The sequence below is a fragment of the Tachyglossus aculeatus genome, chromosome 11 (genome assembly GCF_015852505.1).
Source record: "Tachyglossus aculeatus isolate mTacAcu1 chromosome 11, mTacAcu1.pri, whole genome shotgun sequence".
Taxonomy (NCBI): Eukaryota; Metazoa; Chordata; class Mammalia; order Monotremata; family Tachyglossidae; genus Tachyglossus; species Tachyglossus aculeatus.
The window spans coordinates 20,489,617-20,506,918 of record NC_052076.1 but is presented as its reverse complement, the minus strand read 5'-3'; the positions used below and the strand labels follow the sequence as shown (position 1 = coordinate 20,506,918).

Genomic DNA, 17,302 nt, shown 5'->3' with positions numbered 1-17,302 from the left:
ACTCAATGAGCTTTTATCTACCACTGCCCTTAGAACAGTGCTGAATGCATAGTAAATGCTTAACAGATACCATCATCATCACCTCACTGAGCCAAGCCTTAGTTCCCTCATATGTAAAACGGATATTCGATCTCTGCTTTCTCTCCTACTTGGGCTGTGGGACAAGCACTCTGTGGGACTAGCTCTCTTCCTCCCTTCAAAGCCCTACTGAGTGCTCACCTCCTCCAGGAGGCCTTCCCAGACAGAACGCCCTCCTTCCTCTCCCCCTCCTCATCCCTCCCGCCTTACCTCCTTCCCCTTCCCACAGCACCTATATATATGTTGGTATGTATCTATTACTCTATTTCACTTGTACATATTTATTCTATTTATTTTATTTTGTTAATATGTTTTGTTTTGGTGTCTGTCTCCCCCTTCTAGACTGTGAGCTCGCTGTTGGGTAGGTACCATCTCTATATGTTGCCAACTTGTACTTCCCAAGCGCTTAGTACAGTGCTCTGCACATAGTAAGCGCTCAATAAGTACGACAATGAATGAAGCACTGTATCCGTCTGATGATCGGGTCGGACACAATCCCTGTCTCACGTGGGGCTCATAAGCATGATGATGATGATGATGATGATGATGACGACAGTTAATCGAAGTCTGGGTCCCACATGGAGCTAAGCCTAAATAGGAGGGAGGCAGGGAGGAGGGGATGAATAAAGGGAGTGAGTCAGGGTGACACAGAAGAGAGTGGGAAAAGAGGAAATGAGGACTTAGTCTGGGCAGGCTGCCCATGGGCTTAGTACAGGGCTCTACACACAGTAAATGCTCAATAAATACCACTGACTAACTGTCCTAATGATTACCCTGTACCCACTCCATTTCTTAGAACAATGCTTGACAAACAGTAAGCGCTGAAGAAATGCCATTTCAAAGAAACAGAAAAAAAATAGAGAAGAAGCCAGGCTGAAGAGGAACTGAGCTCCATTCCCAGTCTGGCCAACAAATCTGGAGCAGGATGGAAGAAAGGGAATACTCTACCAGTAGAAACAGGAAGGCCTAGCTGGTAGACCTCAAAGCTTTTAAGTCAGAAGGATCTGAGTTCAAATTCCAGCTTTGTCCCTGGTCTGCTGGTCCTTTCTCTGGGCCTCAATCACTTCATCTGTAAAATGGAGATCAATCTTAAATTAATGCCTATGTATAACTCAACCTCCAGGATGATTTTATTGGGGCAATTCTTGGTTGATTTCGACTGGGGTGATCTAGTAAATGACAAGCAAAGACTGACAAGTCTGCCCATAGCATAACCGGCACTATATCCGACAGTTGGCCTCGGAAAAGGAACGCAGGCTGGGAGTCAGAGGTTCTGGCATTAATCCCGGCTCCACTCGTCTGCAGGGTGACCTCGGGCAAGTCACTACACTTCTCTGAGCCTCAGTATCCTCATCCGTAAAATGGGGATTAAAATTGTGAGACCTCTGTGGGACAGGAAAGTGTCCAACTCGATGAGCTTGGATCTATCCCGGCCCTTAGAATGGTGCTGGACACAAAGTGCGTAACAAATTCCATCATCATCACCTCACTTAGCAGAGCCATAGTTCCCTCATCTGTTAAAGGGGATTCGATACCTATTTTGCCTCCAACACGGGCTGTGGGACAAGCACTGCAACCATCTGATGATCGGGTCGGACACAGTCCCTGTCTCATGTGGGGCTCAGAATCATATGGTGATGATGATGATAATAGTTAATCCAAGTGTGGGTCCCATATGGGGCATAGTCTAAGTTGAAGGTAGTCAGGGAACGTGTCTACCCACTGCTGATTTGGACTCTCCCAAGTGCTTGGCACAGTGCTCAGCACACAGGAAGAACTTAATAAATACGACTTACTGAATTAATGAATGAATGGTATTTGTCAAGGATTTACTACATCCCAGGCATTAATCTAAGTACTGGGCTACAAGCAAAGCAATCATGGTTTGACACAGTCAATGTCTACCATGAAGCTCACAATCAATCCCCATTTTACAGGTGAGGTCACTGAGGCCAAGAGGAGTGAAGTGACTTGTCTAATGTGCCCCTCAGTCAGTCACATATACAGAGCGCTTACTACTTGCAGAACACTGTACTAAGCACTTGGGAGAGTACAGTAAAACAATATAATAGACTCCTTCTCTGCCCACAAGAATACAGTCCTAGAGCAGGAGATGGACATCAATGTAAATGAATACATTATAGACAAGCCGATGTGCCAGGATTAGAACTCAGGTCCTCCCAGCTCCCAAGCCCTTGCCCTATCCTCTAGAAGACAAACTAAGCAGCAGAAAACCCTCAAATTCCCATTTCCTACTGGCAAACGTCCTGGTTTCTCTACCCTGCCTCAAATTCCTCACATTTATAAAGCCAAAAACACTGAAGACTACGAGACCCATACAGGATGGGGAAGTACCCCATGTCTGCCAAACAATCACGCTTCCCACCTTTCAAAGCCCTACTGAACGCACACCTCCTCCAGGAGGCCTTCCCAGACTGAGCCCCCCTTTTTATCAGCCCCCACCACTACCCAACATTGCCCCGACTCGCTCCCTTTCCAATACACCGCCCTGCCCACAGCACTTGTGTCTATGTACATATCTAGAATTCTATTTATTTACATTTATAAAACAGTACTTGACATGTAGTAAGTGTTTAACAAAAACCATCATCATCGACTCAGCACAGCATTAGATCCCTCATCTGTAAAATGGGGATTCAATCCCTTTTTTCTCTTCTACTCGGAGAGAACTGAAGAAATGTAATTTCAAAGAAATAGATAAATGAGAGAGGAGGCCAGGCTGAAGAAAAACTGAGCTCCATTCCCAGTCTGGACAACAACTCTGAAGCTAGAGGGAGGAAGGGGAATACTATACCAGGAGAAGCAGCGAAGTCTAGGGGCTACAGCCCAGGAAGTCAGAAATACCTGAGTTCTAATTCCAGTTTTGTCCCTGGTCTGCTGGGTGACCTAAGTAAGTCTCTTCACTTCTCTGAGCCTCAATCACCTCATCTGTAAACTCCAGATAAATCCTAAATTACTGCCTATTTATAACTGAACTTTCAGGATGATTTTATTGGGGTAATTCTTGGTTGATTTTGATTGGCATGATCTAGCCGTATGACAAAATCACTGAATGAGAAGTAAAGAATGACAAGTCTGCCCACAGAATCACCAGCAGCATATCTTACAGTTGGCCTCATGGAAGGAACGCAGGGCTAGGAATCGGAGGTTCTGGTTTTTAATCCCGGCTCCATTCATCTGCAGGGTGACCTCAGGCACGTCATTTCACTTCTCTGGGCCTCAGTACCCTCATCTATTAAATGGGGATTAAGACTGTGAGACATCTGTGGGACAGGGAAGTGTCCGACTCGATGAGCTTGGATCTACCCTGGCAGAACAGTGTTGGATGCATAGTAAGTGCTTAACAAGTATCATCATCATCACCTCACTGAGCCGAAACTTAGTTCCCTCATCTATAATATCGGGATTGATCGCGGTTTTCTCTCCTACTCGGGCAAATACCGTAGTCATCTGATAATCGAGTTGGACACTGTCCCTGTCCCATGTGGAGCTCATAAGGATAATGATGATGATGATGATGATGATGATAATTAAGCCAAGTCTGGGTCCTACATGGGGCATAGTCTAAGGTGGAGGTAGACAGGGAACGTGCCTGCCCGCCACAGTATTGGACTCTCCCAAGTGCTCGGCACAGTGCTCTACATACAAGAAGAACTTAATAAATGTGACTGACTGAATGAAAGCATAGTATTTGTTAAGCACTTTCTACGTGCCAGGCACTATTCTAAGCACTGGGGTACATAGGAGGCAATCATGGTTTGACTTAGTCCAAGTTCCCCATGGGGCTCACAATCTTAATCCCCAATTTACAGATGAGGTCAGAGGACCAGGGAAGTGAAATGACTTGCCCTATGTCCGTCTATGTCAATCACATTTACTGAGCACTTACGACATGCAGAACACTGTACTAAGCACTTGTGAGAGAACAATATAATAGACACATTCTCTGCCCACAGCAATCTTACAGTCTAGAGGGGGAGACGGACATTAATAGAAATCAATGGCAGACTAGCGGCAGAGCCGGGAATAGAACCCAGGTCCTCCCGACACCCAGGCCCATGCCCTATCTGCTAAGGAACAAACTGAGCGGCAGAAGAGCCTCAAAATCCCAGTTCCTACAGGAAAACCTTCTCATGTCTCTTCCCTGCCTCACATTCATCACATTTATGAGGCCAAAAATACTGAAGTTTTATTAAGTGGAAATAGCAAAATCACAAAACTGGTTTTTTAGACACCAGACTATAAGCTCCTTATCATCATCAATCGTATTTATTGAGCACTTACTATGTGCAGAGCACTGTACTAAGCGCTTGGGAAGTACAAATTGGCAACACATAGAGACAGTCCCTACCCAACAGTGGGCTCACACTCTAAAAATGGACACGGAACATATTTTCTAATTCTATTGCACCCTATTCCCCCAAGTGCTTAGTAAATTGCACTCTGCACATGGTAAGCATTCAATAAATATCTTTGATCGATGTTTAATTGGTATGTGGGGGAAGGGGCTAGTGGAAAAAGCAGCTGATCAATCAGTCACATTTATCAAGGGCTTACTGTGTGCAGGTAACCAGCCGGAGAGTTGGAGGACTTGGGTTCTAATCTCAGCTCCACCAACTGTCTGCTGTGTGATCTTGGGCAAGTCACTTCAAGTATCTGGGCCTCAGTACCCTCCTCTGTAAAATGGAGATTAAGACTGTGAGACCCATGGGGAACAGGGAAGTGCCCAATACCCGCCAATCAGTCTTCCCCATTCAAAGCCCTACTGAAGGCTCACCACCTCCAGGAGGCCCTCCCCAACTAACCCTCCCTTTTCATCAGCTCCCCCCCACCCCACTTTGACTCACTCCCTTCGCTCTACCTTGCCCCATAGCACTTGTGTTTCTATGTACATATCTATAATTCTATTAATTTACATTTATAGAACAGTGCTTGACACATAGTAAGGGCAGAACAAATACCATCATAATTACCTCACTTAGCAGAGCCTTAGTTACCTGTGCCTCAGTTACCTCATCTGTAAAATGGGGATCAAGATTGCCAGCCCCTTGTGGGACAACCTAATTACCTTGTATCTACCCCAGCGCTTAGAACAGTGCTTGGCAAATAGGAAGCACTTAACAAATATGAGCATTATTGTGATCATTATTACCTAGTCAGGCCTCAGGACAATCTCACTCTGCCCTCCTGCTCGTGTCAGGGGGTACTGCCTCCTGTACCCAGCTTCAACTGTGCCCTTACCCCTCCGCTGGACTGATCCCTGCACACTCACTGGGGAGAGGAGAGGGAGGAGAGGGAGGAGAGGGAGGAGAGGGAGGAGAGGGAGGAGAGGGAGGAGAGGGAGGAGAGGGAGGAGAGGGAGGAGAGGGAGGAGAGGGAGGAGAGGGAGGAGAGGGAGGAGAGGGAGGAGAGGGAGGGAGAAAAAACAACCCCCTTTGAGACAGAGCGACTGCCACTCACACTCCCTGCACGGGAGAACCTAGCTAGCTTAGCCTGGGGGTCCACTTGGGGTGAACCATTTGGGTTTCCCCTGACAGAGTCTTACCCCTGCAGACCTCCTCCCCAATACACCCACCCACAGCCCCAGGGTCTCACCTCTGAGCGGGCTGGTCTGGAAAGCTTCTCCAGGGAGGCAGAAAGAAGCTGGACTTCTGCCTTTTCTCCTCATGCAGCCAAGGCCCTGAAATTACTGATTAGAGGGGAAACAGGCATGAATATAAATCTATAAAAACACGGATATGTACAGAAGTGCTGTGGGGCTGGGAAGAGGGAAGAATAAAGGGAGTAAGTCAGGGCAATGCAGAAGAGGTGAAGAAAAGAAAAGGAGGGCTTAGGGAAGGCTTCATGGAGGAAATAAGCCTTATCCAGCCCCAGTCTGATCCTGCATGCTTGCCCCTCTTCCTTGCTCCAAGTTTGGTGGGACTTGAGTGAGACCACACCCCATTAAGCCCCCTCTGTGGCCAGCTGGGTGTAAGAGACACAGTCCCTGTCCACTGGGAGCTCACAATCGAAGTCACTCAGTCCATCAGTTGATAGGATTTGAGCTCTTACTGTGTGCAGAGCTCTGTACTTAGCCCTTGGGAGCTTACATTAGAAAAATTTAACAGACACCTGCCCTACCCAAAACAAGCCTAGAAGGGGAACCATGGACATTGGAAAAACATAGTACAAATGCCTCCAAGAGTTCAACACTACGTAACATACATGGCCCCTGCTCTTAGGAAGCAACCGGCCCGTGACAGACATAAAAGCTGAGGTCCACAAGGCGGAATGGCATATACAAGGTTGGGAAATGAAGTGACGCACGCCGAACCTAAGGTAAGCTCGAATCGGCAGGACGAGGAGATTAAACAGAGTAAATGAGTACGTAGAGTGAAGGATGGCAGGATTGCATTAAGACAGAAGTAGTGTTTACTGAACGCTCTGTGACGGAGGAGTGTACAATAAGGAGGATGTGGGGAGAGACCTCGATTGCTAAGGACAACCATTTCAGTCGCTTGTATTTGTCCGGCACTTTCCATGGGCCAAACACAGTATCACAATCAACAGACAGATTCCCTGCTCGTTATGAGCTGACAGCATAGAGGAGAAGGCAGATAACAGATATAAATTACACCCATTTAAGTAGGAGCCATGATGCATCGGGGGAGGAGTCATCTGGAGTCATCAGCCCTCACCCTCCGCCCCTCTGCCGCTAATCTCCTCACCGTGCCTTGTTCTTGCGGCGCCTGTCCCGCTGTCAACCCCCAGCATCCCCCTGGCCTGGAATGCCCTCCCTCCCCACATCCACCAAGCTAGCTCTCTTCCTCCCTTCAAGGCCCTACTTACTGAAAGCTCACCTCCTCCAGGAGGCCTTCCCAGACTGAGCCCCCTCCTTCCTCTCCCCCTCCTCCCCCTTTCCAGCCCCCTCCCCTTACCTCCTTTCCTTCCCCACAGCACCTGTATATATGTTTGTACATATTTACTACTCTATTTTACTTGTACATAATTATTTCATTTTTTTATTTTGTTAATATGTTTTGTTTTGTTCTCTGTCTCTCACTTCTAGACTGTGAGCCCTATTTTGGGTAGGGACCACCTCTGTATGTTGCCAACTTGTACTTCCCAAGCACTTAGTACAGTGCTCTGCACACAGTAAGCGCTCAATACGATCGACTGATTGATTGATTGATCTGGAAATATTTTACAGACTAGGTTCCAACTCAAGGCGAGATTGACACTCTGTAACTCAGTTTCCCAGGAGCTCAGTACAGTGCTCCGCATCTACTCAGTACTCAATGAATACTGGGGATGACTCAGCTTCTGCTGCTACAACGGCGCGTGTGTTTGTGGTGCTACGGGTCAGTGCATCCTGTTGCAGCACAAAGCACAAAGGTACTTGGGAGAGTACAATTTAATGACAGACACATCCCCCTGCCCAAAACAAGTATCCAGTCTCCTCCATACGTGTGTGGCTAGTGAACCCCACCTCAGTGCTGCGCTTTTGAGGCGTCATAATGGAGTCATGCAGGGGTGAAGGGGAAAGTTGTATCTTGGGGTAGAGAAATTGGTAAGCCCCAAAACAAGAGTCACCAACCAGCCAGCTGGGGTCAGTGCAATCCTGCCCTCAGAGAAGCTTCCTGTTTAAGAACCCTGGAGGGGCGCATGACAGTCCTGCCACCCCACCTCTCTCAGGTCGGGGGGTCTTGGTTCCTGCTCAGTGGTGTGGGGGCTCACAGTCTGATGCTACAATACCGACACTTCCGGGACTGACCCGCGGCAATGAATCAAGGGAGGATGGTGGAGGGCGGCGGGAAGGTTACCAGCGGATGGGGGCTGGGTGTGCACCCCCTTGGGAACGAAACGATAAGGGGGCTCATGAGCCTTGCAGAAGAAGCTCAGCACCTTCCACCTCAGTCCAGGCGCAGGGTCCCATGCGGGGAAGGACACTGGACTTGGTGAACTTATAGTTTAGTAGGAAATCCTAGTTAACTAGGGGATGGCAAAAGCACCCGGAAGAGGATACAACGACAGACACATGCAGAGACAGTGAGCATGCACCCCCATGCACCCCCATGCACCCCGTGGTTTCTGCCCCATCCTTTTCTCCCCCAACGCAAACATCATGTCTAGACACATAGTATAAAGACTTCATAGCATCACAACCCCTCAACTTCCTCAATTCCAAAGGTATATTGTTGTCCCGAATCAAGTCACCACGTATCACAAACCTATACACCAAAGTCATTTCTGAATCTTCCATAAAAAACCAAAGCCCCCTGCAAACCACCCCCTCACCCAGGTAGTCAACATCAATTAGCCCAGCCTTAAATTGTCCCCGCAAGGCATCAACCCAAGTCAGTTCTGAGCATTTCCAAATCAACCTAATAGCACCACCCATCCAATAAGCATTGACTATCACCCAATCACTTCCTACAATGCTTGGCACACCGTAAACACTCAATAATTACAATTGAATGAATAAACAAAAGATAAGATAACCAAAGGATAACCACAGCCCCAGCTCACCAAACCGCCTCCAGGAACCAAACTCCACAGAAACCAAACTCCACGGGTCACAAAATGGTGCACGAAAACATCCAGAAGCCTCTGGGGCTTTAAAGGCACAGTGCCACTTGCCCCATTGAAGGGCACCTAATGGAGAGGCTGGGTTTCTGTGGGTGGGGTTGGAGAATCACGGAAGGAAGATGCAGAAGGCTATTAAGGAGAAGGGGATTTGCAGCTGCCCATCATTAAAAGGATTTGGAAGAGTAGGCTCAATTATAGACACCTGCAACCCATTCACATTCACCTTGAGGATCGGGTCTAATGCTCCTCTGGTGCTTTCCCAGCCCTTAATACGGTGCTTTGCATCCAGGAGGGTATTGAGTAAATAAGAACAAATCAATCAATATAACAATGAATGAACTCAAGCTCTTCACTGAGGCCTCCCCAGTTCCCAGGCCCCACTGTCCCCTCTGCATCTCTTTTTCCCTTTTTGTTTGCTTTTTAATGGGATCTGTTAAGCACTTCCAATGGGCCAGCCACTGTGCTGAGCCCCACAGTGGATACAAGATAATCGGGTTGGACTAGGTCCCTGATCCATGTAGGGCTCAGACTCTCGATCCCCCATTTTACAGAAGAGGTGACTGAGGTCCAGAGAAGTGAAGTTACTTGCCCAGGGTCACACAGCAGATGAGTGGCAGAGTAGGGCTTGGAACCTAGATTTTTGGCCTTCCAGGCCCAGGCCCTTTCCAACAAGTCGCACCGCTTCTCTCCTCCCTGCTTCTGTCCCATTCGGCTTCCAGGAGTGGACTGTTGGTGTAAGACGTAGGTAGAGGTGGCCAAGTTTCGGAGGGGGCCTTTAACCCAGGAGCCTGGAAGAGGGGAGGGAAAAGGCAGGGAAGGGGTGGAGAAGATAAGGAATGAAGGGTGAGTCAGTTTAAGGCTGGCCACTGGAGTGGCCACTCATGGCCTTTGCAGATCTTGTACCAACCAATAATAATGATGGTATTTTTAAAGCGCTTACTATATGCCAAGCACTGTACTAAGTGCTGGTGCCCAGGGTGTCACATGTCTCACAGACCACGTTTTTTATGCTATTTGTTAAGCGCTTACTATGTGTTCAACACCTTTCTAAGCACTGGGGTAGATACAAGTGAATTAGGTCAGACATGGCCCCTCTCCCGTGTGGGCCTCACAGTCCAAGTAGGAGACCCGAGGCCCAGAGAAGCGGTGCAACTTGCCCAATGTCACACAGCGGGCATTTGGTGGAGCTGGGATCGGAACTCAGGTCCCTTGACTCCCAGGCCCGGGCACTTTCCACAAGACCACGCCGCTTCTCGGAAGTCCGCCTCTATCTTGTGGCGTTTCTCCAGTGGTGTTCCCCTCTCCGGTCCCTGGGGGCACGGGCACTGCTTCCGCTCCGTGGAACCCTGCAGTCGGAGTAAAGGAGTGGAGGGAGACTGGGCACGGAAAATAAAAATGGTGGACAGGAAGGCATTCGGTACCGACCTGTACCACATTGGCCGGGTTGGCTGAGAATTGGATCAGGTGAGGGGTCAGATGGGACAAATGGCAGTTCTACTGGCCACCTTGTCTGTGGGCCTGTGACTGACCCGAGGCCACGGGGCAGGTCTGCCATGGGGTTCCCCAGCCTCCCCTCCCAGAATGCCTTGGGGTTGGGACATGCCACACAAGGCCCCTCAGGACTTACCACAGAACAGGTTTCCAGTTTTAGGGCGCAGAGGAAGAACTGAGGTGTCACGTCTGCTGCGTGACCTTGAGTAAGTCGCTCCACTTCTCTGGGCCTCAGTTACCTTATCTGTAAAATGGGGATTAAGACTGTGAGCTCCATGTGGGACAGCCTCTGGGTCCAGCCTCATTACCTTATACCTACCCCAGAGCTTAGAACAGTGCTTGGCACATAGGAATTATTATTATTAGCAGTCTAAACAGCGATGTTCGCCTTCATTCATTCATTCTTTCAATCGTATTTATTGAGCGCTTACTTTGTGCAGAGCACTGTACTGAGCGCTTGAGAAGTACGGGCCCACACCCATCTCAGGCTCATCACATCAACTTCCATGTCCCTTCATATGAAAAGCACCCAGGATGCACCTAAGATCTGAGCAGTGACAGCTCACTCGCTATGGTCAAAGTGGTTAAAGATTGAACTCTGAATAAACCAGGCCAATTTTGGATGAAAATGTCTTCTAGGAGGGTACAGAGACCCTGGAAACGTAAAGAAAACGAAGCCCAAAATAGAATATTATAACATGGTGTAAACCTCACCTTGGAAAATAGAGTTAACCCTGTATTGTAAATCAATGCCACGAAGTGTCTCATAACTTAGAGATGTCGCTAAAAGATGTCTCTGATGATGGCTGGAAATTATTATTGTTTTTATTATGGTATCTATCCCAGTGCTTACTATCGTGCCTGGCACATAGAAAGTGCTGAATTCCAAATAAAGGGCGATAGACTTACATCAGGAAAACAAACACGGAAGCAACCGCAGTGTGGCCTTTAACCTGGAAGCAGTGTGTATCCTCTGGCACACAACAGCAGCTGTGCTTGGCATAGATTAAGTGCTTAAATAGACCACAATTATTAGCACAATTATTATTATTATTGTATGGGACAGGCTTCAATCCATCAGCAGTCGATCAATGTACAGTATTTACTAAGCACTTACTCTGTGTCTAGCACTGTATTCAGGAAGTGGAAGAGTCCACTAGAGTTAGTAGATGAAATTCCTGCCCTCAAAGGTCAGCAACTTGCCATTTGGGGTCCTTTCAGCCTTAAGTGGCTGCTCTCCCAAGAAAAAAAGAGAAGAGACATCCTTCCCTTCATTCTTAATTAGCCCTAAGCTTGTCTTCTTAGTCTTAATTGATTTCAACTGTTCTTAATTAGCCTCATTAATAGTAAATTAAAAGTAAAAAAAAAATTTAAAGGTTACCCATGGAGTAAAGGCTTAAAAAAATTGCCTCAGCACCTCAGTGTTGTGAGCTCTGATCCAGCTTGTGAAATCCAAGCCTTTTTAAGATTCTGACACTGGAGCCGGGACTCTGAGGCCTGGTTCTGCCCGCCCCCCCCCTCCCCCGACCCAGGGCTCTGAGGCCTGGTTCTGCCCCTTGGGATTTTGAGGCCCAGTTCTTTCTCACCCGCCCCCGCCCCCCGCCCAGGGCTCTGAGGCCTGGGCCTGTCCCGGTGGGGCTCAGAAAGCTGAGGTTTCATCTGAGGGAGGACATTCCTGTCAGAGATAGCTCAAAGCCATGTCCCCTGGTGGTGAGAACACTGATCTGGGAGTCAGATGAACTGGGTTCCAATCCTGCCTCCACCACTTGCCTGCTGTGTGAGCTTGGGTGAAGTGCCGCTCTGTGCCTCAGTTTCTTCAACTGTAAAATGGGGATTCGGTACATTTCTCCCTTCTTTTTTATGGCAAATAATAATAATAATGATAGCATTTATTAAGCACTTACTATGTACAAAGCACTGTTCTAAGCGCTGGAGAAGTTACAAGGTGATGAGGTTGTCCCATGGGGGGCTCACAGTCTTAATCCCCATTTTCCAGATGATGGAACTGAGGCCCAGAGAAGTGAAGTGTCCAAAGTCACACAGCTGACAAGTGGCAGAGCCGGGATTTGAACCCTGACCTCTGACTCCAAAGCCCAGGCTCTTTAAGGACTGTACTAAGCAGTGGGATAGATACATGGTAATCAAGTTGGACACAGTCTGTGTCCCACCTGGGGCTCAAAATCTTCATCCCCCTTTTACAGATTAGGTTACTGAGGGACTTTGGAAGTTAAATTACTTGCCCAAGGTCACACAGCAGCCGAGGGACTGTGGCTGACCCGTTTATTTCAACTCTTCCGCACAGCTAAGGACAGCGCTTGGCTCACAATAAGCATTTAAATAGCACAGTGATTTATTAGGATTCGATTCATTCAGTCAATTGAACTAAGCACTTACTGTGTGCAGAGCACTGTACTACGCGCTTGGAAAATACAAATCAGCACAGAAGAGCACCACATTTTCACAGGGAAGGATTCATTCAACTAGAGAAGAAGCAGAGAGATGGCCAGTGAAAAAAATGAGCAGTAGAAGGAGTTTATCCTATACTGTCAATCTATTAATGGGGATATACCTAGATGCAGGAGTTAGGGCACCATACTGAAATGCTAAAGGAGCTACTGGGAATGCTATGACTTAGGGTGTTGGGAATTAATAAAAAAAGCCTTCCTGGGGGAGGAGGAGAAGGAGGCTTTGAGGATAGGAGGAAATGTGGTAATGATAATAATAGCAATACTACTAGTAATAATAATGATGGCATTTATTAAGTGCTTACTATGTGCAAAGCACTGTTCTAAGCACCGGGGAGGTTACAAGGTGATCAGGTTGTCCCATAGAGGGCTGACAGTCTTAATCCCCGTTTTACAGATGAGGTAACTGAGGCCCAGAGAAGTTAAGAGACTTACCCAAAGTCACACAGCTGACACTTGGAGGAGCAGGGATTTGAACCCATGACCTCTGAATCCAAAGCCCAGGCTCTTTCCACTGAGCCACGCTGCTTCTCTATTTGTTAAGTGCATACTGTCTGTCAAGCAATGTATTAAACTCTGGGGGAGTTACAAGATAATAAGGTCCCACATGAGTTCCTCATGAAGCTCACACGCCAAGCAAGAGGGAGAACACATACTGAATACCCATTTTGCAGTTGAAGAAACTGAGACCCAGAGAAATGAAGTGACTTGCCCATGGTAACGTAGCAGGTCCATGGAGGAGGTGGGATTAGAACCCACATTCTCTGACTCCCAAGCCAGGACTCTTTTCACTAGGCAACTCTGCTTCCCCATCCTCTTTAGGTAGAGGGTCACAATGGAAGGCACTGGGAAGCAGCTAGGAGTCAGAGGACCTGAGCTCTAATCCCAGATCTGCCACTTTACTCATTCATTCGACTGTATTGACTGATTTATTGGGCACTTACTGTGTGCACAGCATTGTACTAAAGGCTTAGGAGAGTACTATACAACGATAAAAACATTCCCAGCCCACAGTGAGCTTACAGCCTAAAGGGGTGGGGGTGGGGAGCAGACATTAATATAAAGAAATAACAAATTACAGATCTATACATAAATGCTGTCAGGTTGTGAGCGGGGAAGAAAAAAGGGAGCTAGTCAGGTTTACCCAGAAGGGAGTGGAAGAAGAGGGAAGAGGAAAGAGGGCTTAGTCAGGGAAGGCCTCTTGGAGGAGATGGGCCTTCAATAAGACTCTGAAGGCTGGGGGAGAGGGATTGTCTGCTGGATTTGAGGAGGGAGGCTGTTCCAGGCCAGAGGCCGGATGAGGGCGAGGGGTCGGCTGCGAGATAGATGAGATCAAGGCACAGTGAGCTAAGGTTAGCATTAGAGGAGCAGAGTGTGTGTGCTGGCTTACAGTAGGAGAACAGTGAGGTGAGGTTGTGGGGGTGGCAAGGTGATAGAGTGCTTTAAAGCTGACAAAGAGGAGTTTTTGTTTGATGCGGAGGTGGATGGGCAACCACTGGAGTTTCTTCAGGAGCAGGGAAACATGTCCTGAATGTTTCTGTAGAAAAATGATCTGGGAAGCAGGGTGAAGTATGGACTGGAGTGGGGAGAGACAGGAGTCAGAGAGGTCGGCAAGGGGGTCGGTGCAGTAATCCAAGTAGGATAGGATGAGTGATTGTAGTAATGCGGTAGCCATTTGGATGGAGAAGAAAGGGCGGATTTTAGCCATGTGTGAAGGTGGGGCCTACAGGATTTAGTGATGGATTGAATACGTGGGTTAAGTAAGAGAGAAGAGTCAAGGATAAAGAGGAGAGGCAGAGGGCAAGTCACCTAACCTCTCTGGTTCTCTGCTTCATCATCTGAGTCCCAGCTGAGACAGGCACGGTTTGTGCAGCATGGCTCCGTGGAAAGAGCACGGGCTTTGGAGTCAGAGGTCATGGATTCAAATCCGGGCTCTGCCAATTGTCAGCTGTGTAACTTTGGGCAAGTCACTTAACTTCTCTGGGCCACAGTTACCTCATCTGTAAAATGGGGATTAAGACTGTCAGCCTCCTGTGGGACAACCTGATCACCTTGTAACCTCCCCAGAGCTTAGAACAGTGTTTTGCACATAGTAAGCACTTAAAAATGCCATTATTATTATTATTACCTGCTGACACCCACCCCAATGCTTAGTGAGGTTCTTGGCACATAAGTGACCAGAGACCGTGATTATTTTTATTAGCAACATCGTCTAGTGGAAAGAGCCCGGGCCTGGGAGTCAATGCTCCCTCCTCCCAGTGACCCCCAAATACCAGGAGAAGTGAGACCTACAGATACAGACAATCCATCGTACTTAAGCTGAATGCAAAACCCTGCCCTACTAATACTTGACCACTCCCTCCAAATCCAGTAGACCAGGAGGGGCTTGTACTCCAGGAACTGGAGATCCAATATAAACTGAAAAATATTCCATTTTGAGTACATTACCTGTCTTCCATTCTCCCTGTCTGCACCTGGGACAACTCCATCTCAGATCTCTGCTTTTCAGACAGGAATAGAGTACACATGCTGATCGTCTTTCTCCCTGAATCTGGACACTACTCCCCGAAGCCATCACTGGCAGGCCCAGATGGCTGCCTCTTTCTCCCAGGAGTGGCAGACACGTCATCACTCTACTTCCCCACTATTTTTTCACACACGCACACAGTGTGCTCTTTGGGGTAGTGATACAGCCTACTCAGTAATGGGGGGAAATCTGGGAATTGACCCTTACAACAGCCTAAGAAGGAGGAAATTGGAGGCCAAGAAAATGCACTAAGCAGCTTCTACAGAGAGATTCCCCCGGCCCCTGGAAGCAGAGCCGTCCTCTGTCCTGAGAGCAGCAACCTGCCCCCCCACTTGTGATGCGCATAATTATTCTGGGTGGCTGTGCCCATCACCCCCTGGTGGCATCAAGTGTCAGTCTGGGAGGCTGCCCTTTCTTATCACCCCATGATGCAGCTGGTGTAATAGAGCACGAACACAGGAGTTAGATGGTCGTGGGTTCTAATTCTGCCTTCTCCACTTGTCTGCTGTGTGACCTGGGATAAGCCACTTCACTTCTCTGGGCCTCAGTTACCTCATCTGTAAAATGGGGATCAAGGCTATGAGCCTCAAATGGGACAGGAGCTGTGACCAACCCGATTTGCTTTTATCCACCCCAGCACTTAATACAGTGCCTGGCATGTAGTAGGTGCTTAACAATTTCCATTATTGTTATTAGGTATTGTTCTGTGAGGCTGCACCTCTCTATCACGCCCACGTGGCACTGATCTTTCTTTTCATGGTGCCTGGGTAGCACTTACTATGTGCCAGACAGTGTACTAAGCATTGAAATAGAGATAATTATGGGATTTGTTAAGCGCTTACTATGTGCCAAGCACTCTTGTAAGCACTGGGGTAGATACAGGGCAATCAGGTTGTCCCATATGGGGCTCAGTTTTAATCCCCATTTTACAGATTAGGTAACTTAGGCACAGAGAAGTTAAGTAGCTTTCCGAAGGTCACATGGCAGACAAGCGGCGGGGTTGGGATTCAAACCCATGTCTACTGACTCCCAAACCCGTGCTCTTTCCACTAAGTCACGCTGCTTCTCAGCCCACCTATCTGCCTCCCACTCCTTTCCCATGGCCTCCTCCTCCACATAGGCCAGACCACCACTCTCACCGTATTCAGAGCAATATTAAGTTTGCAATTCCATCAAGAGGCCTTCTCAGATTTAACCCTCTTTCTCCCCGCCTCCTCCCTTCTGCATCGTCTACACCCTTGGAACTGGGACCTCTGGACATTCACTATTTGCCCTGCAGCATTTATGTGCTTATCTGTAACATAACTGTGCACTTTGTGTACACAAATGCGGTGGGAGGCGGTTTCACCCGTCGTCCGGGGACGGGTTCGTTCAGTGATCGGCGAGGCGAGACAGAGCGAGAGGCCGGGGACGGAAAGCCTAAGTTTTATATAAATTTATTCCGCGAGGTGAATTGAATTTATGTAACTGTTTAGGCGCAATGGATTGAGCTTCCCTTTCGGGAGGAATATAATCAATTAGCAATATTAGAGCTTCCCTACATGGGAGGAACACAATCATCTGTTAATCGCACGTGGGTGAGTTGGCTAACTCTCACCCATGTGCACTTCCCACTCGGGAAGAATCCACTTACTTTCCCACATGGGAAGAATTCATTACATTACCCGCGCACGTGGTGGGCGGCTAGCTCTCACAATGTGCTCTTCCTACATAGGAGGAATCCACTCAAAATTCCCATCAGCAGCGGGATACCTGGGTCCCACCCACGAGACACTCACCCATTCCGCGGCCCTTGCCTCAGTGTGTTGGTTCTGGTTGTAGAGCGGGCATCTGGCCTTCTGGGCAGGGAGAGACACGTGGGCTGCTGCTGCTGCAGCGGCTGCTCCTGCTGCTGGGTGTCCTGGTGTTCTGACCCTGAAGGTCAGAGGTGACAGGTATTTATTGCCTGTGCCCCTAGGCCATTCCACCTTCCGGCCTCAGTCTATCCAATCTCTGCCCTCCCCCCTCCTCCATACCTAATTTGATTGGCACGGGGGCGAGGGACACCTTCTGTATTCCCAGCTTGGGCTGTCAATCTAGCAGATTTGGTCGTGGGGGCGGTATCCTCACTTCCGAGTTCCGCCTGCTGGCTCAGGTGGTCACGAGATAGCTT

The 17,302-nt window shown here is 48.3% G+C and overlaps 1 long non-coding RNA gene across 1 annotated transcript; it reads right to left on the bottom strand.

Annotated features, from left to right (window-relative positions):
- Positions 1-10,318: 10,318 nt before the first annotated feature.
- LOC119935200 lies at positions 10,319-16,966 on the bottom strand. Its single transcript, XR_005453110.1, has 3 exons — positions 16,929-16,966; positions 12,553-12,638; positions 10,319-10,402 (listed from the first exon to the last, which is right to left on the bottom strand). It is a non-coding gene; the product is annotated as an uncharacterized LOC119935200 (long non-coding RNA).
- Between the last annotated feature and the right edge of the window lie 336 nt (positions 16,967-17,302).